Source organism: Carcharodon carcharias, chromosome 7, assembly GCF_017639515.1.
Source record: "Carcharodon carcharias isolate sCarCar2 chromosome 7, sCarCar2.pri, whole genome shotgun sequence".
Lineage (NCBI taxonomy): Eukaryota > Metazoa > Chordata > Chondrichthyes > Lamniformes > Lamnidae > Carcharodon > Carcharodon carcharias.
Window position 1 is genome coordinate 135,404,192 of NC_054473.1, and position 20,925 is coordinate 135,425,116.

Here is a 20,925-nt window from a genome sequence, read left to right on the forward strand (position 1 = left end):
CAACAAGGAGAGGGAAGGCGGAACGAGCAGGGCTACAAACAAAAATGAGAGGGAAGCCGGACCCAGCAGGGCTACAAACAACAAGGAGAAGAAAGAAGAGACCAGCAGGGCTTCAAACAATAAGGAGTGGGAAGGAGACACCAGGAGGGATACAAACAATAAGGAGATGGAAGGTGAGACCAGCAGCGCCTCAAACGACAAGGAGAGGGATGGTGAGACAAGCAGGCCGACAAACAACAATGAGAGGGAAGCTGGGAGCAGCAGGGCTACAAACAACAAGGAGAGGGAAGCCGGGACCAGCAGGGCTACAAACAACAAAAAGAGCGAGGGTGAGACCAGCAGGGCTAAAAACAACAAGAAGAGGGAAGGTGAGACCAGCAGGGCTACAAACAACAAGGAGGGGGAAGGTGAGACCAGCAGGACTACAAACAACAAGGAGAAGAAAGGAGAGACCAGCAGGGCTTCAAACAATAAGGAGTGGGAAGGTGAGACCAGCAGGGCTAAAAACAACAAGGCGAGGGATGGTGAGACCACAGAACTACAAATAACAAGGAGAGGGAAGGTGAGACCAGCAGGACTACAAACAACAAGGAGAGCGAAACTGGGACCAGGAGGGCTACAAAAAACAAGGAGAAGGAACGTGTGACCAGCAGGGCAACAAACAACAAGGAGAGTTAAGCCGGGACCAGCAGAGCCACAAACAACAACGAAAGGGAAGGTGAGACCAGCAGGGCTACAAACAGCAAGGAGAAGAAAGGAGAGACCAGAAGTGCTTCAAACAATACGGAGTGGGAAGGTGATACCAGCAGGGATACAAACAACAAGGAGAAAAGGTAAGACCAGCAGGGGTACAAACAACAAAGAGAGGGAAGCTGGGACCAGAAGGTCCACAAACAACAAGGAGAGGGAAGGTGAGACCAGCAGGGCTACAAACAACAAGGACAGGGAAGGCGAGACAAGCAGGGCATCAAACAACAAGGAGAAGAAAGGAGAGACCAGCAGGGCTTCAAACAATAAGGAGTGGGAAGGCGAGACCTGGAGGGCTACAAACAACAAGGAGAGGGTAGGTGAGACCAGCAGGGCTCCAAACCACCAGGGGAGGAAAGCCGGGACCAGCAGGGCTACAAACAACAAGGAGAAGAAAGAAGAGACCAGCAGGGCTTCAAACAATAAGGAGTGGGAAGGTGACACCAGGAGGGATACAAACAATAAGGAGATGGAAGGTGAGACCAGCAGTGCCTCAAACGACAAGGAGAGCGAAGGTGAGACCAGCAGCGCTACAAACAACAAGGAGAGGAGGTAAGACCAGCAGGGGTACAAAAAACAAAGAGAGGGAAGCTGGGACCAGCAGGTCTACAAACAACAAGGAGAGGGAGGTGAGACCAGCAGGGCTATAAACAACAAGGAGAGGGATGGTGAGACCAGCAGGGCTGCAAACAACAAGGAGAGCGAGGGTGAGACCAGCAGTGCTAAAAACAACAAGGAGAGGGATGGTGAGACCAGCAGAACTACAAACAACAAGGAGAGGGAAGGTGAGACCAGCAGGGCTACAAACAACAAGGAGAGGGAAGGTGAGACCAGCAGGGCTACAAACAACAAGGAGAGGGAAGGTGAGACCAGCAGGGCTACAAACAACAAGGAGAGGGAAGGTGAGACCAGCAGGGCTACAAACAACAAGGAGAGGGAAACTGCGACCAGCAGGGCTACAAACAACAAGGAGAGGGAAGGTGAGACCAGCAGGACTCCAAACGATCAGGGGAGGAAAGCCGGCACCAGACGGGCTACAATCAACAAGGAGAGAAAGGTGAGACCAGCAAGGCTACAAGCAACAAGGAGAGTTAAGCCGGGACGAGCAGAGCCACAAACAAGAATGAGAGGGAAGGTGAGAACAGCAGGGCTATAAACAACAAGGAGAGAGAAGCCGGAACCAGCAGGGCTACAAACAACAAGGAGAGGGAAGCCGGACCCAGCAGGGCTACAAACAACAAGGAGAGGAAAGGTGAGACCAGCAGGGCTACAAACAACAAGGAGAGAAGTTAACACCAGCAGGGGTACAAACAACAAGGAGAGGGAAGCCGGGACCAGAAGTTCAACAAACAACACGGAGAGGGAAGCTGTGACCAGCAGGGCTGCAAAAAATAAGGAGCGGGATAGTGAGACCAGCAGGGCTACAAACAACAAGGAGAGGGATGGTGAGACCAGCAGGCCGACAAACCAGAAGGAGAGGGAAGCTGGGAACAGCAGGGCTACAAACAACAAGGAGAGGGAAGGCGGGACCAGCAGGGCTACAAACAACAAGGAGAGGGAAGCTGCGACCAGCAGGGCTACAAACAACAAGGAGAGGGAACGCGGGACCAGCAGGGCTACGAACAACAAGGACAGGGAAGGTAAGACCAGCAGTGCCACAAACAATAAGGAGTGGGAAGGTCTGACCAGCAGGGATACAAAAAATAAGGAGAGGGATGGTGAGACAAGCAGGGCTACAAACAACAAGGAGAAGAATGGAGAGACCAGCAGGGATACAAACAACAAGGAGAGCGACGGTGAGACCAGCAGGGCTAAAATCAACAAGGAGAGGGATGGTGAGAACAGCAGAACTACAAACAACAAGGAGAGGGAAGGTGAGACCAGCAGGGCTAAAATCAACAAGGAGAGGGATGGTGAGAACAGCAGAACTACAAACAACAAGGAGAGGGAATGTAAAACCAGCAGCGCCTCAAACAACAAGGAGAGGTAAGGTGAGACCAGCAACGCTACAAACAACAAGGAGAGAATTTAAGACCAGCAGGGGTACAAACAACCAGGAGAGGGAAGCCGGAACCAGCAGAGCTACAAACAACAAGGAGAGGGAAGGTGAGACCAGCAGGGCTACAAACAACAAGGAGAGAGAAGGCGGGACCAGATGGACTACAAACAACAAGGACAGGGAAGGTGAGACCAGCAGGGCTACAAACAACAAGGAGAGGGAAGCTGGGACCAGCAGGGATACAAACAACAAGGAGAGGGAAGCTGGGAGCAGCAGGGCTACAAAAAACAAGGAGAAGAAAGGAGAGACCAGCAGGACTTCAAACAATAAGGAGTGGGAAGGTAAGACCAGCAGGGCTACAAACAACAAGGAGAGGGAAGGTGAGAGCAGCTGGGCTCCAAAGGACCAGGAGAGGGAAGCCGGGACCAGCAGGGCTACAATCAACAAGGAGAGGGAAGGTGAAACCAGCAGCACCTCAAACAACAAGGAGAGGGAAGGTGAGACCAGCAGGGCTACAAACAACAAGGAGAGGGATGGTGAGACAAGCAGGCCGACAAACAACAAGGAAAGGGAAGCTGGGAACAGCAGGGTTACAAACAAGAAGGAGAGGAATGGTGAGACCTGCAGGACTACAAACAACAATGAGACGGAAGCTGGGAGCAGCAGGGCTACAAACAACAAGGAGAGGGAAGGCGGGACCAGCAGGGCTAAAAACAACAAGAAGAGGGAAGTTGAGACCAGCAGGGCTACAAACAACAAGGAGAGGGAAGGTGAGACCAGCAGGGGTACAAACAACAAGGACAGGGAAGGTGAGACCAGCAGAGCTACAAACAACAAGGCGAGAGAAGGCGGGACCAGATGGACTACAAACAACAAGGAAAGGGAATGTGAGACGAGCAGTGCTACAAACAACAAGGAGAGGAAAGCTGGCACCAGCAGGGCTACAATCAACAATGAGAGAAAGGTGAGACCAGCAGGGCTACAAATAACAAGGAGAGTTAAGCCGGGACCAGCAGAGCCACAAACAACAAGGAGAGGGAAGGTGAGAACAACAGGGCTAAAAACAACAAGGAGAAGGAAGCCGGAACCAGCAGGGCTACAAACAACAAGGAGAGGGAAGCCGGACCCAGCAGGGCTACAAACAACAAGGAGAGGGAAGGTGAGACCAGCAGGGCTACAAACAACAAGGAGAAGAAAGGAGACACCAGCAAGGCTTCAAACAATAAGGAGTGGGAAGGTGAGATCAGCAGGGCTACTAACAACAAGCAGAGAAGTTAACACCAGCAAGGGTACAAACAACAAGGAGAGGGAAGCCGGGACCAGAAGGTCGACAAACAACACGGAGAGGGAAGCTGTGACCAGCAGGGCTGCAAAAAATAAGGAGCGGGATAGTGAGACCAGCAGGGCTACAAACAACAAGGAGAGGGATGGTGAGACCAGCAGGGTTACAAGCAACAAGGAGAGGGAAGCTGCGACCAGCAGGGCTACAAAAATAATGGAGAGGGAAGCCGGAACGAGCAGGGCTAGAAACAACAAGGAGAGGGAACGCGGGACCAGCAGGGCTACGAACAACAAGGACAGGGAAGGTAAGACCAGCAGGGCTACAAACAATAAGGAGTGGGAAGGTGTGACCAGCAGGGATACAAAAAATAAGGAGAGGGATGGTGAGACCAGCAGGCCGACAAACAAGAAGGAGAGGGAAGACGGGACCAGCGGGGCTACAAAAAACAAGGAGAGGGAAGGTGAGAACAGCAGGGCTACAAACAACAAGGAGAGGGAAGCCGGAACCAGCAGGGCTACAAACAACAAGGAGAGGGATGCCGGAACCAGCGGGGCTACAAACAACAAGGAGAGAGAAGGCGGGACCAGATGGACTACAAACAACAGGGACAGGGAAGGTGAGACCAGCAGGGCTACAAGCAACAAGGAGAGAGAAGGCGGGACCAGATGAACTACAAACAACACGGAGAGGGAAGGTGAGACCAGCAGGGCTACAAACAATAAGGAGAAGAAAGGAGAGACCAGCAGGGCTTCAAACAATAAGGAGTGGGAAGGTGACACCAGCAGTGATACAAACAACAAGGAGAGGGATGGTGAGACCAGCAGGGCTACAAACAACAAGGAGAGGGAAGCCGGAACCAGCAGGGCTACAAACAACAAGGAGAGGGAAGCCGGAACCAGCAGGGCTACAAACAACAAGGAGAGAGAAGGCGGGACCAGATGGACTACAAACAACAAGGACAGGGAAGGTGAGACCAGCAGGGCTACAAACAACAAGGAGAGAGAAGGCGGGACCAGATGGACTACAAACAACAAGCAGAGGGAAGGTGAGACCAGCAGGGCTACAAACAGCAAGGTGAAGAAAGGAGAGAACAGCAGGGCTTCAAACAATAATGAGTGGGAAGGTGACACCAGCAGGGATACAAACAACAAGGAGAGAAGGTAAGACCAGCAGGGGTACAAACAACAAAGAGAGGGAAGCTGGGACCAGCAGGTCTACAAACAACAAGGATTGGGAAGGTGAGACCAGCAGGGCTACAAACAACAAGGAGAGGGAAGGTGAGACCAGATGGACTACAAACAACAAGGACAGGGAAGGTGAGACCAGCAGGGCTACAAACAACAAGGAGAGGGAAGGTGAGACCAGCAGCGCTACAAACAACAAGGAAAGGTAATGTGAGACGAGCAGGGCTACAAACAATAAGGAGTGGGAACGTGAGACCAGCAGGGCTACAAACAACAAGGAGAGGGAAGGTGAAACCAGCAGCACCTCAAACAACAAGGAGAGGGAATGTGAGACCAGCAGGGCTACAAACAACAAGGAGAGCGAAGGTGAGACCAGCAGGGCTACAAACAACAAGGAGAGGGATGGTGAGACAAGCAGGCCGACAAACAACAAGGAAAGGGAAGCTGGGAACAGCAGGGTTACAAACAAGAAGGAGAGGAATGGCGAGACCTGCAGGACTACAAACAACAATGAGAGGGAAGCTGGGAGCAGCAGGGCTACAAACAACAAGGAGAGGGAAGGCGGGACCAGCAGGGCTACAAACAACAAAAAGAGTGAGGGTGAGACCAGCAGGGCTACAAACAACAAGGACAGGGAAGGTGAGACCAGCAGAGCTACAAACAACAAGGCGAGAGAAGGCGGGACCAGATGGACTACAAACAACAAGGAAAGGGAATGTGAGACGAGCAGCGCTACAAACAACAAGGAGAGGAAAGCCGGCACCAGCAGGGCTTCAATCAACAATGAGAGAAAGGTGAGACCAGCAGGGCTACAAATAACAAGGAGAGTTAAGCCGGGACCAGCAGAGCCACAAACAACAAGGAGAGGGAAGCTGAGAACAGCAGGGCTATAAACAACAAGGAGAGGGATGCCGGAACCAGCGGGGCTACAAACAACAAGGAGAGAGAAGGCGGGACCAGATGGACTACAAACAACAGGGACAGGGAAGGTGAGACCAGCAGGGCTACAAGCAACAAGGAGAGAGAAGGCGGGACCAGATGAACTACAAACAACACGGAGAGGGAAGGTGAGACCAGCAGGGCTACAAACAATAAGGAGAAGAAAGGAGAGACCAGCAGGGCTTCAAACAATAAGGAGTGGGAAGGTGACACCAGCAGGGATACAAACAATAAGGAGAAGGAAGGTGAGACCAGCAGTGCCTCAAACAACAAGGAGAGCGAAGGTGAGACCAACAGCGCTACAAACAGCAAGGGGAGAAGGTAAGACCAGCAGGGCTACAAACAACAAAGAGAGGGAAGCTGGGACCAGCAGGACTACAAACAACAAGGAGAGGGAAGGTGCGACCAGTAGGGCTACAAACAACAAGGAGATCGAAGGTGAGACCAGCAGGGCTACAAACAACAAGGAGAGGGATGGTGAGACCAGCAGGGCTACAAACAACAAGGAGAGGGAAGGTGAGACCAGCAGGGATACAATCAACAAGGGGAGAATTTAAGACAAGCAGGTGTACAAACAACAAGGAGAGGGAAGGCGGGACCAGCAGTGCTACAAACAACAAGGAGAGGGAAAGTGAAACCAGCAGGGCTAGAAATAATAAGGAGTGGGAAGGTGTGACCAGCAGGGATACAAAAAATAAGGAGAGGGAAGGTGAGACCAGCAGGGCTACAAACAACAAGGAGAGAAGTTAACACCAGCAGGGGTACAAACAACAAGGAGAGGGAAGCCGGGACCAGAAGGTCGACAAACTACACGGAGAGGGAATCTGTGACCAGCAGGGCTGCAAAAAATAAGGAGCGGGATAGTGAGACCAGCAGGGCTACAAACAACAAGGAGAGGGAAGGCGGGACCAGCAGGGCTACAAACAACAAGGAGAGGGAAGGCGGGACCAGCAGGGCTACAAACAACAAGGAGAGGGAAGCTGCGACCAGCAGGGCTACAAACAACAAGGAGAGGGAAGCTGCGACCAGCAGGGCTACAAACAACAAGGAGAGGGAAGCCGGAACGAGCAGTGCTAGAAACAACAAGGAGAGGGAAGCTGGGACCAGCAGGGCTACGAACAACAAGGACAGGGAAGGTAAGACCAGCAGGGCTACAAACAATAAGGAGTGGGAAAGTGTGACCAGCAGGGATACAAAAAATAAGGAGAGGGATGGTGAGACCAGCAGGCCGACAAACAAGAAGGAGAGGGAAGACGGGACCAGCGGGGCTACAAAAAACAAGGAGAGGGAAGTAGAGAACAACAGGGCTACAAACAACAAGGAGAGGGAAGCCGGAACCAGCAGGGCTACAAACAACAAGGAGAGGGAAACCGGAACAAGCAGGGCTACAAACAACAAGGAGAGGGAAGCCGGAACCAGCAGGGCTTCAAACAATAAGGAGAGAAGTTAACACCAGCAGGGGTACAAACAACAAGGAGAGGGAAGCCGGGACCAGAACGACGACAAACTACACGGAGAGGGAAGCTGTGACCAGCAGGGCTGCAAAAAATAAGGAGCGGGATAGTGAGACCAGCAGGGCTACAAACAACAAGGAGAGGGAAGGCGGGACCAGCAGGGCTACAAAAATAATGGAGAGGGAAGCCGGAACGAGCAGGGCTAGAAACAACAAGGAGAGGGAACGCGGGACCAGCAGGGCTACGAACAACAAGGACAGGGAAGGTAAGACCAGCAGGGCTACAAACAATAAGGAGTGGGAAGGTGTGACCAGCAGGGATACAAAAAATAAGGAGAGGGATGGTGAGACCAGCAGGCCGACAAACAAGAAGGAGAGGGAAGACGGGACCAGCGGGGCTACAAAAAACAAGGAGAGGGAAGGTGAGAACAGCAGGGCTACAAACAACAAGGAGAGGGAAGCCGGAACCAGCAGGGCTACAAACAACAAGGAGAGGGAAGCCGGAACAAGCAGGGCTACAAACAACAAGGAGAGGGAAGCCGGAACCAGCAGGGCTACAAACAACAAGGAGAGGGAAGCCGGAACAAGCAGGGCTACAAACAACAAGGAGAGGGAAGCCGGAACCAGCAGGGCTACAAACAACAAGGAGAGGGAAGCCGGAACCAGCAGGGCTACAAACAACAAGGAGAGAGAAGGCGGGACCAGATGGACTACAAACAACAAGGACAGGGAAGGTGAGACCAGCAGGGCTACAAACAACAAGGAGAGAGAAGGCGGGACCAGATGGACTACAAACAACAAGGACAGGGAAGGTGAGACCAGCAGGGCTACAAACAACAAGGAGAGAGAAGGCGGGACCAGATGGACTACAAACAACAAGCAGAGGGAAGGTGAGACCAGCATGGCTACAAACAGCAAGGAGAAGAAAGGAGAGACCAGCAGGGCTTCAAACAATAATGAGTGGGAAGGTGACACCAGCAGGGATACAAACAACAAGGAGAGAAGGTAAGACCAGCAGGGGTACAAACAACAAAGAGCGGGAAGCTGGCACCAGCTGGTCTACAAACAACAAGGATTGGGAAGGTGAGACCAGCAGGGCTACAAACAACAAGGAGAGAGAAGGCGGGACCAGATGGACTACAAACAACAAGCAGAGGGAAGGTGAGACCAGCAGGGCTACAAACAGCAAGGAGAAGAAAGGAGAGACCAGCAGGGCTTCAAACAATAATGAGTGGGAAGCTGACACCAGCAGGGCTACAAACAACAAAAAGAGCGAGGGTGAGACCAGCAGGGCTACAAACAACAAGGACAGGGAAGGTGAGACCAGGAGAGCTACAAACAACAAGGCGAGAGAAGGCGGGACCAGATGGACTACAAACAACAAGGAAAGGGAATGTGAGACGAGCAGCGCTACAAACAACAAGGAGAGGAAAGCCGGCACCAGCAGGACTAAAATCAACAATGAGAGAAAGGTGAGACCAGCAGGGCTACAAATAACAAGGAGAGTTAAGCCGGGACCAGCAGAGCCACAAACAACAAGGAGAGGGAAGGTGAGAACAGCAGGGCTATAAACAACAAGGAGAGGGAAGCCGGAACCAGCAGGGCTACAAGCAACAAGGAGAGAGAAGGCGGGACCAGATGAACTACAAACAACACGGAGAGGGAAGGTGAGACCAGCAGGGCTACAAACAATAAGGAGAAGAAAGGAGAGACCAGCAGGGCTTCAAACAATAAGGTGTGGGAAGGTGACACCAGCAGGGATACAAACAATGAGAAGGAAGGTGAGACCAGCAGTGCCTCAAACAACAAGGAGAGCGAAGGTGAGACCAACAGCGCTACAAACAACAAGGAGAGAAGGTAAGACCAGCAGGGCTACAAACAACAAAGAGAGGGAAGATGGGACCAGCAGGACTACAAACAACAAGGAGAGGGAAGGTGCGACCAGTAGGGCTACAAACATCAAGGAGATCGAAGGTGAGACCAGCAGGGCTACAAACAACAAGGAGAGGGATGGTGAGACCAGCAGGGCTACAAACAACAAGGAGAGGGAAGGTGAGACCAGCAGGGCTACAATCAACAAGGGGAGAATTTAAGACCAGCAGGTGTACAAACAACAAGGAGAGGGAAGGCGGGACCAGCAGTGCTACAAATAACAAGGAGAGGGAAAGTGAAACCAGCAGGGCTACAAATAATAAGGAGTGGGAAGGTGTGACCAGCAGGGATACAAAAAATAAGGAGAGGGAAGGTGAGACCAGCAGGGCTACAAACAACAAGGAGAGAAGTTAACACCAGCAGGGGTACAAACAACAAGGAGAGGGAAGCCGGGACCAGAAGGTCGACAAACAACACGGAGAGGGAAGCTGTGACCAGCAGGGCTGCAAAAAATAAGGAGCGGGATAGTGAGACCAGCAGGGCTACAAACAACAAGGAGACGGAAGGCGGGACCAGCAGGGCTACTAACAACAAGGAGAGGGAAGCTGGGACCAGCAGGGCTACGAACAACAAGGACAGGGAAGGTAAGACCAGCAGGGCTACAAACAATAAGGAGTGGGAAAGTGTGACCAGCAGGGATACAAAAAATAAGGAGAGGGATGGTGAGACCAGCAGGCCGACAAACAAGAAGGAGAGGGAAGACGGGACCAGCGGGGCTACAAAAAACAAGGAGAGGGAAGGTGAGAACAGCAGGGCTACAAACAACAAGGAGATGGAAGCCGGAACCAGCAGGGCTACAAACAACAAGGAGAGGGAAGCCGGAACAAGCAGGGCTACAAACAACAAGGAGAGGGAAGCCGGAACCAGCAGGGCTATAAACAAAAAGGAGAGGGAAGCCGGAACCAGCAGGGCTACAAACAACAAAGAGAGAGAAGGCGGGACCAGATGGACTACAAACAACAAGGACAGGGAAGGTGAGACCAGCAGGGCTACAAACAACAAGGAGAGAGAAGGCGGGACCAGATGGACTACAAACAACAAGCAGAGGGAAGGTGAGACCAGCAGGGCTACAAACAGCAAGGTGAAGAAAGGAGAGAACAGCAGGGCTTCAAACAATAATGAGTGGGAAGGTGACACCAGCAGGGATACAAACAACAAGGAGAGAAGGTAAGACCAGCAGGGGTACAAACAACAAAGAGAGGGAAGCTGGGACCAGCAGGTCTACAAACAACAAGGATTGGGAAGGTGAGACCAGCAGGGCTACAAACAACAAGGAGAGAGAAGGCGGGACCAGATGGACTACAAACAACAAGGACAGGGAAGGTGAGACCAGCAGGGCTACAAACAACAAGGAGAGCGAAGGTGAGACCAGCAGGGCTACAAACAACAAGGAGAGGGAAGCTGGGACCAGCAGCGCTACAAACAACAAGGACAGGGAAGGTGAGACCAGCAGGACTACAAAAAACAAGGACAGGGAAGGCGAGACGAGCAGGGCTACAAACAACAAGGAGAAGAATGGAGAGACCAGCAGGGCTTCAAACAATAAGGAGTGGGAAGGTGAGACCAGCAGGGATACAAACAACAAGGAGAGCGAGGGTGAGAACAGCAGGGCTAAAATCAACAAGGAGAGGGATGGTGAGAACAGCAGAACTACAAACAACAAGGAGACGGAAGGTGAGACCAGCAGGGCTACAAACAACAAGGAGAGGGAATGTAAAACCAGCAGCGCCTCAAACAACAAGGAAAGGTAAGGTGAGACCAGCAACGCTACAAACAACAAGGAGAGAATTTAAGACCAGCAGGGGTACAAACAACCAGGAGAGGGAAGCCGGGACCAGCAGGGCTACAATCAACAAGGAGAGGGAAGGTGAAACCAGCAGCACCTCAAACAACAAGGAGAGGGAAGGTGAGACCAGCAGGGCTACAAACAACAAGGAGAGCGAAGGTGAGAACAGCAGGGCTACAAACAACAAGGAGAGGGGTGGTGAGACAAGCAGGCCGACAAACAACCAGGAAAGGGAAGCTGGGAACAGCAGGGTTACAAACAAGAAGGAGAGGAATGGTGAGAGCTGCAGAATTACAAACAACAAGGAGAGGGAAGGTGAGACCAGCAGGGCTACAAACAACAGAAAGAGCGAGGGTGAGACCAGCAGGGCTAAAAACAACAAGAAGAGGGAAGGTGAGACCAGCAGGGCGACAAACAACAAGGAGAGGGAAGGTGAGACCAGCAGGGCTACAAACAACAAGAACAGGGAAGGTGAGACCAGCAGGGCTACAAACAACAAGGCGAGAGAAGGCGGGACCAGATGGACTACAAACAACAAGGAAAGGGAATGTGAGACGAGCAGCGCTACAAACAACAAGGAGAGGAAAGCCGGCACCAGCAGGGCTACAATCAACAATGAGAGAAAGGTGAGACCAGCAGGGCTACAAATAACAAGGAGAGTTAAGCCGGGACCAGCAGAGCCACAAACAACAAGGAGAGGGAAGGTGAGAACAGCAGGGCTATAAACAACAAGGAGAGGGAAGCCGGAACCAGCAGGGCTACAAACAACAAGGAGAGAGAAGGCGGGACCAGATGGACTACAAACAACAAGGACAGGGAAGGTGAGACCAGCAGGGCTACAAGCAACAAGGAGAGAGAAGGCGGGACCAGATGAACTACAAACAACACGGAGAGGGAAGGTGAGACCAGTAGGGCTACAAACAATAAGGAGAAGAAAGGAGAGACCAGCAGGGCTTCAAACAATAAGGAGTGGGAAGGTAACACCAGCAGGGATACAAACAATAAGGAGATGGAAGGTGAGACCAACAGCGCTACAAACAACAAGGAGAGAAGGTAAGACCAGCAGGGGTACAAACAACAAAGAGAGGGAAGCTGGGACCAGCAGGACTACAAACAACAAGGAGAGGGAAGATGGGACCAGTAGGGCTACAAACAACAAGGAGATCGAAGGTGAGAGCAGCAGGGCTACAAACAACAAGGAGAGGGATGGTGAGACCAGCAGGGCTACAAACAACAAGGAGAGGGAAAGTGAGACCAGCAGGGCTACAAACAACAAGGAGAGGGAAGGCGGGACCAGCAGGGCTACACCAACAAGGAGAGGTAAGTTGAGAACAGCAGGGCTACAAACAACAAGGAGAGGGAAGGTGAGACCAGCAGGTCTACAAACAACAAGGAGAAGGAATGTGAAACCAGCAGCGCCTCGAACAACAAGGAAAGGTAAGGTGAGACCAGCAGAACTACAAACAACAAGGAGAGGTAAGGTGAGACCAGCAGCGCTACAAACAACAAGGAGAGAATGTAAGACCAGCAAGGGTACAAACAACCAGGAGAGGGAAGCCGGAACCAGCAGAGCTACAAACAACAAGGACAGGGAAGGTGAGACGAGCAGGGCTACAAACAACAAGGAGAGGGAATGTGAAACCAGCAGCGCCTCAAACAACAAGGAGAGGTAAGGTGAGACCAGCAGGGCTACAAACAACAAGGAGAAGGAATGTGAAACCAGCAGCGCCTCGAACAACAAGGAAAGGTAAGGTGAGACCAGCAGCGCTACAAACAACAAGGAGAGAAGGTAAGACCAGCAGGGCTACAAACAACAAGGAGAGGGAAGGTGAGACCAGCAGGGCTACAAACAACAAGGAGAGCGAAGGTGAGACCAGCAGGGCTACAAACAACAAGGAGAGGGATGGTGAGACAAGCAGGCCGACAAACAACAAGGAGAGGGAAGCTGGGAACAGCAGGGCTCCAAACCACCAGGAGAGGAAAGGCAGGGCCAGCAGGGCTACAAACAAGAAGGAGAGGGAAGCTGGGAGCAGCATGGCTTCAAACAACAAGGAGAGAGAAGGTGAGACCAGCAGGGCTAAGAACAACAAGGACAGGGACGGTGAAACCAGCATGGATACAAAAAATAAGGAGAGGGAAGGTGAAACCAGCAGGGCTACAAACAAAAAGGAGAGGGAAGGTGAGACGAGCAGGGCTACAAACATAATGGAGAGGGAAGCCGTAACGAGCAGGGCTACAAACAATAAGGAGAGGGAAGGTGTGACCAGCAGGGATACAAAAAATAAGGAGTGGGAAGGTGAGACCAGCAGGGCTACAAACAACAAGGAGGGGGAAGGTGAGACCAGCAGGGCTACAAACAACAAGGAGAGGGAAGGTGACACCAGCAGGGATACAAACAACAAGGAGATGGAAAGTGAGACCAGCAGGGCTTCAAAAAACAAGGAGAGGGAAGGTGAAACCAGCAGGGCCTCAAACAACAAGGAGAGGGAAGGTGAGACCAGCAGGTCGACAAATAACAAGGAGAGGGAAAATGGGACCAGCAGAGCTACAAACAAGAAGGAGAGGGAAGCTGGGAGCAGCAGGGCTACAAACAACAAGGACAGGGAAGGTGAAACCAGCAGGGCTACAAACAACAAGGAGAGCGAATGTGAGACCAGCAGGGCTACAAACAACAAGGAGAGGGAAGCTGGGACCAGCAGGGCTACAAACAATAAGGAGAGGGATGGTGAGACCAGCAGGGCTACAAACAACAAGGAGAGGGATGGTGAGACCAGCAGGCCTACAAACAACAAGGAGAGGGAAGGCGGGACCAGCAGGGCTACGAGCAAAAAGGAGAGGGAAGGCGAACCAAAAGTGCTACCAAACACCAGGAGAGGGAAGGTGAGACCAGCAGGGCTACTAACAATAAGGAGCGGGAACTCAGGACCAGCAGGGCTGCAAACAACAAGCGGGAAGGTGAGACCAGCAGAGCACCAAACCACCAGGAGAGGAAAGGCAGGGCCAGCAGGGCTACAAACAAGAAGGAGAGGGAAGCTGGGAGCAGCATGGCTTCAAACAACAAGGAGAGAGAAGGTGAGACCAGCAGGGCTAAGAACAACAAGGACAGGGACGGTGAAACCAGCATGGATACAAAAAATAAGGAGAGGGAAGGTGAGACCAGCAGGGCTACAAACAACAAGGAGAGGGAAGCTGGGACCAGCAGGGCTACAAACAAAAAGGAGAGGGAAGCTGGGACCAGCAGGGCTAGAAACAACAAGGAGAGGGAAGGTGAGACGAGCAGGGCTACAAACAAAAAGGAGAAGGAATCTGGGACCAGCAGGGCTACAAACATAATGGAGAGGGAAGCCGGAGCGAGCAGGGCTACAAACAACAAGGAGAGGGAAGGCGGGACCAGCAGGGCTACAAACAACAAGGAGAGCGAGGGTGAGACCAGCAGACCTACAAACAACAAGGAGAGGGATGGTGAGACCAGCAGGGCTACAAACAACAAGGAGAGGGAAGGTGAAACCAGCAGCGCCTCAAACAACAGGGAGAGGTAAGGTGAGACCAGCAGGGCAACAAACAACAAGGAGAGGGATGATGCGACCAGCAGGCCGACAAACAACAAGGAGAGGGAAGCTGGGACCAGCAGGGCTACAAACAAGGAGAGGGAAGCTGGGACCAGTAGGGCTTCAAACAACAAGGAGAGGGACGGTAAGACCAGCAGGGCTACGAACAACAAGGACAGGGAAGGTGATACCAGCATGGATACAAAAAATAAGGAGAGGGAAGGTGAGACCAGCAGGGCTACAAACAACAAGGAGAGGGAAGGTGAGACCAGGAGGGCTTCAAACAATAAGGAGTGGGAAGGTGACACCAGCAGGGATACAAACAATAAGGAGATGGAAGGTGAGACCAGCAGGGTTACAAACAACAAGGAGGGGGAAGCTGTGACCAGCAGGGCTACAAACATCAAGGATAGGGAAGACGGGACCAGCAGGGATGCAAGAAATAAGGAGTGGGAAAGTGAGACAAGAAGGGCTACAAACAACAAGGAGAGGGAAGGTGAGAACAGCAGGGCTACAAACAAGGAGTGGGAAGGTGTGACCAGCAGAGATACAAAAAATAAGGAGAGGGAAGGTGAGACCAGCAGGGCTACAAACAACAAGGAGAGGGAAGATGAGACCAGCAGGGCTACAAACAACAAGGAGAGGGAAGATGAGACCGGCAGGGCTACAAACATCAAGGATAGGGAAGACGGGACCAGCAGGGATGCAAAAAATAAGGAGTGGGAAAGTGAGACAAGAAGGGCTACAAACAACAAGGAGAGGGAAGGTGAGAACAGCAGGGCTACAAACAAGGAGTGGGAAGGTGTGACCAGCAGGGATACAAAAAATAAGGAGAGGGAAAGTGAGACCAGCAGGGCTACAAACAACAAGGAGAGGGAAGGCGGGACCAAAAGTGCTACCAAAAACCAGGAGAGGGAAGGTGAGCCCAGCAGGGCTACTAACAATAAGGAGAGGGAACCCAGGACCAGCAGGGCTACAAACAACAAGCGGGAAGGTGAGACCAGCAGAGCACCAAACCACCCGGAGAGGAAAGGCAGGGCCAGCAGGGCTACAAAGAACAAGGAGAGGGAAGGTGAGACCAGCAGGGCTACAAACAACAAGGAGAGGGAAGGTGAGACCAGCAGGGCTACAAACAACATGGAGACAGAAGGTGACACACCAGCAGGTCTTGAAACAACAAGGAGAGGGAAGGTGAGACCAGCAGGTCTAAAAACAACAAGGAGAGGGAAGCTGAGACCAGCAGGGCTACAAATAACAAGGAGAGGGAAGGTGAGACCAGCAGTGCTACAAACAACAAGGAGAGGGAAGGTGAGACCAGCAGGGCTACAAACAACAAGGCGAGTTAAGCCGGGACCAGCAGAGCTACAAACAATAAGGAGAGGGAACGTGATAACAGCAGGGTTACAAACAACAAGGAGAGGGAAGCTGGGACCAGCAGGGCTACAAACAACACAGTGAGGGAAGCCGGGATAGCAGGGCTACAAACAACAGGGAGAGGGAAGCCGGAACCAGCAGGGATACAAACAACAAGGAGAGGGAAGTGAGACCAGCAGGGCTACAAACAACAAGGAGAGGGAAGGTGAGACCAGCAGTGCTACAAACAACAAGGAGATGGAAGGTGAGACCAGCAGGGCTCCAAAGGACCAGGAGAGGGTAGACGGGACCAGCAGGGCTAAAAACAACAAGGAGAGGGAATGTGAAACCAGCAGCGCCTCCAACAATAAGGAGAGGTAAGGTGAGACCAGCAGGGCTACAAACAACAAGGAGAGGAAATGTGAAACCAGCAGCGCCTCAAACAACAAGGAGAGGTAAGGTGAGACCAGCAGCGCTACAAACAACAAGGAGAGAAGGTAAGACCAGCAGGGGTACAAACAACAAGCAGAGGGAAGCCAGGACCAGCAGGTCTACAAACAACAAGGAGTGGGAAGCTGTGACCAGCAGGGCTACAAACAACAAGGAGAGCGAAGGTGAGAACAGCAGGGCTACAAAAAACAAGGAGAGGGATGGTGAGACCAGCAGGCCTACAAACAACAAGGAGAGGGAAGCTGTGACCAGCAGGCCTACAAACAATAAGGAGAGGGAAGCTGGGACCAGCAGGGCTACAAACAACAAGGAGAGGGAAGCTGGGAGCAGCAGGGCTACAAACAACAAGGAGAGGGAAGGTGAGACCAGCAGGGCTACAAACAACAAGGAGAGGGAAGCCGGAACCAGCAGGGCTACAAACATAATGGAGAGGGAAGCCGGAACGAGCAGGGCTACAGACAACAAGGAGAGGGAAGGCGGGACCAGCAGGGCTACGAACAACAAGGACAGGGAAGGTGTGACCAGCAGGGCTACAACCAACAAGGGGAGCTAAGGCGGGACCAGCAGGGCTACTAACAATAAGGATAGGGAAGGTGAGACCAGCAGGGCTACGAACAAAAAGGAGAGGGAACCCAGGACCAGCAGGACTACAAACAACAAGCGGGAAGGTGAGACCAGCAGGGCTACAAACAACAAGCAGAGGGAAGTTGAGACCAACAGGGCTACAAAAAACAAGGAGAGGGAACGAGAGACCAGCAGGGCTACAAACAACAAGGCGAGTTAAGCCGGGACCAGCAGAGCTACAAACAATAAGGAGAGGGAACGTGATAACAGCAGGGTTACAAACAACAAGGAGAGGGAAGCTGGGACCAGCAGGGCTACAAACAACAAGGAGAGGGAAGCCGGAACCAGCCGGGATACAAACAACAAGGAGAGGGAAACTGGGACCAGCAGGGCTACAAACAACAAGGAGAGGGAAGTTGGGAGCAGCAGGGCTACAAACAACAAGGCGAGGGAAGGTGAGACCAGCAGGGCTACAAACAAGGAGAGGGAATGTGAGACCAGCAGGGCTAAAAACAATAAGCAGAGGTAAGGTGAGACCAGCAGGGCTAAAAACAATAAGCAGAGGTAAGGTGAGACCAGCAGGGCTACATACAACAAGGAGAGGGAAGATGAGACCAGCACGGCTAAAAACAATGACAGGGAAGGTGAGACCAGCAGGGCTAGAAACAAGGAGTGGGAACGTGTGACCAGCAAGGCTAAAAACAACAAGGAGAGGGAAGGTGAGACCGGCAGGGCTACAAACATCAAGGAGAAGAAAGGAGAGACCAGCAGGGCTTCAAACAGTAAGGAGTGGGATGGTGACACCAGCAGGGAAAAAAAACAATAAGGAGATGGAAGGTGAGACCAGCAGGGCTCCAAAGGACCAGGAGAGGGAAGCCGGGACCAGCAGAGCTAAAAACAACAAGGAGAGGGAATGTGAAACCAGCAGCGCCTCAAACAATAAGGAGAGGTAAGGTGAGACCAGCAGGGCTACTAACAATAAGGAGAGGGAACTCAGGACCAGCAGGGCTGCAAACAACAAGCGGGAAGGTGAGACCAGCAGAGCACCAAACCACCAGGAGAGGAAAGGCAGGGCCAGCAGGGCTACAAACGACAAGGAGATGGAAGCCGGAACGAGCAGGGCTACAAACAACAAGGAGAGGGAATGTGAGACCAGCAGGGCTACAAACAATAAGGAGTGGGAAGGTGACACCAGCAGGGATACAAACAACAAGGAGAGGGAATGTGAGACCAGCAGGGCTACAAACAACAAGGAGTGGGAAGTTGACACCAGCAGGGATACAAACAATAAGGAGAAGGATGGTGAGACCAGCAGGGCTACAAACAACAAGGAGAAGGAAGCTGGCACCAGCAGGGCTACAAACAACAAGGAGAGGGAAGGTGAAACCAGCAGGGCTACAAACAACAAGGAGAGGGAAGCTGGGACCAGCAGGGCTACAAACAACAAGGAGAGGGAAGCTGGGACCAGCAGGGCTACAAACAACAAGGACAGGGAAGCTGGGACCGGGAGGGCTACAAACATAATGGGGAGGGAAGCCGGAATGAGCAGGGCTAAAAACAACAAGGAGAGGGAAGGCGGGACCAGCAGGGCTACGAGCAAAAAGGAGAGGGAAGGCGGGACCAAAAGTACTACCAAAAACCAGGAGAGGGAAGGTGAGACCAGCAGGGCTACTAACAATAAGGAGAGGGAACTCAGGACCAGCAGGGCTGCAAACAACAAGTGGGAAGGTGAGACCAGCAGAGCACCAAACCACCAGGAGAGGAAAGGCAGGGCCAGCAGGGCTACAAACAAGAAGGAGAGGGAAGGTGAGACCAGCAGGGCTACAAACATAATGGAGACGGAAGCCGGAACGAGCAGGGCTACAAACAACAAGGAGAGGGAATGTGAGACCAGCAGGGCTACAAACAACAAGGAGTGGGAAGGTGACACCAGCAGGGATACAAACAACAAGGAGAGGGAAGCCGGAACCAGCAGGGCTACAGACAACAAGGAGAGGGAAGGCGGGACCAGCAGGGCTACGAACAACAAGGACAGGGAAGGTGTGACCAGCAGGGCTACAACCAACAAGGGGAGCTAAGGCGGGACCAGCAGGGCTACTAACAATAAGGATAGGGAAGGTGAGACCAGCAGGGCTACGAACAAAAAGGAGAGGGAACCCAGGACCAGCAGGACTACAAACAACAAGCGGGAAGGTGAGACCAGCAGGGCTACAAACAACAAGCAGAGGGAAGTTGAGACCAACAGGGCTACAAAAAACAAGGAGAGGGAACGAGAGACCAGCAGGGCTACAAACAACAAGGCGAGTTAAGCCGGGACCAGCAGAGCTACAAACAATAAGGAGAGGGAACGTGATAACAGCAGGGTTACAAACAACAAGGAGAGGGAAGCTGGGACCAGCAGGGCTACAAACAACAAGGAGAGGGAAGCCGGAACCAGCCGGGATACAAACAACAAGGAGAGGGAAACTGGGACCAGCAGGGCTACAAACAACAAGGAGAGGGAAGTTGGGAGCAGCAGGGCTACAAACAACAAGGCGAGGGAAGGTGAGACCAGCAGGGCTACAAACAAGGAGAGGTAAGGTGAGACCAGCAGGGCTAAAAACAATAAGCAGAGGTAAGGTGAGACCAGCAGGGCTACATACAACAAGGAGAGGGAAGATGAGACCAGCACGGCTAAAAACAATGACAGGGAAGGTGAGACCAGCAGGGCTAGAAACAAGGAGTGGGAACGTGTGACCAGCAAGGCTAAAAACAACAAGGAGAGGGAAGGTGAGACCGGCAGGGCTACAAACATCAAGGAGAAGAAAGGAGAGACCAGCAGGGCTTCAAACAGTAAGGAGTGGGATGGTGACACCAGCAGGGAAAAAAAACAATAAGGAGATGGAAGGTGAGACCAGCAGGGCTCCAAAGGACCAGGAGAGGGAAGCCGGGACCAGCAGAGCTAAAAACAACAAGGAGAGGGAATGTGAAACCAGCAGCGCCTCAAACAATAAGGAGAGGTAAGGTGAGACCAGCAGGGCTACTAACAATAAGGAGAGGGAACTCAGGACCAGCAGGGCTGCAAACAACAAGCGGGAAGGTGAGACCAGCAGAGCACCAAACCACCAGGAGAGGAAAGGCAGGGCCAGCAGGGCTACAAACGACAAGGAGATGGAAGCCGGAACGAGCAGGGCTACAAACAACAAGGAGAGGGAATGTGAGACCAGCAGGGCTACAAACAATAAGGAGTGGGAAGGTGACACCAGCAGGGATACAAACAACAAGGAGAGGGAATGTGAGACCAGCAGGGCTACAAACAACAAGGAGTGGGAAGTTGACACCAGCAGGGATACAAACAATAAGGAGAAGGATGGTGAGACCAGCAGGGCTACAAACAACAAGGAGAAGGAAGCTGGCACCAGCAGGGCTACAAACAACAAGGAGAGGGAAGGTGAAACCAGCAGGGCTACAAACAACAAGGAGAGGGAAGCTGGGACCAGCAGGGCTACAAACAACAAGGAGAGGGAAGCTGGGACCAGCAGGGCTACAAACAACAAGGACAGGGAAGCTGGGACCGGGAGGGCTACAAACATAATGGGGAGGGAAGCCGGAATGAGCAGGGCTAAAAACAACAAGGAGAGGGAAGGCGGGACCAGCAGGGCTACGAGCAAAAAGGAGAGGGAAGGCGGGACCAAAAGTACTACCAAAA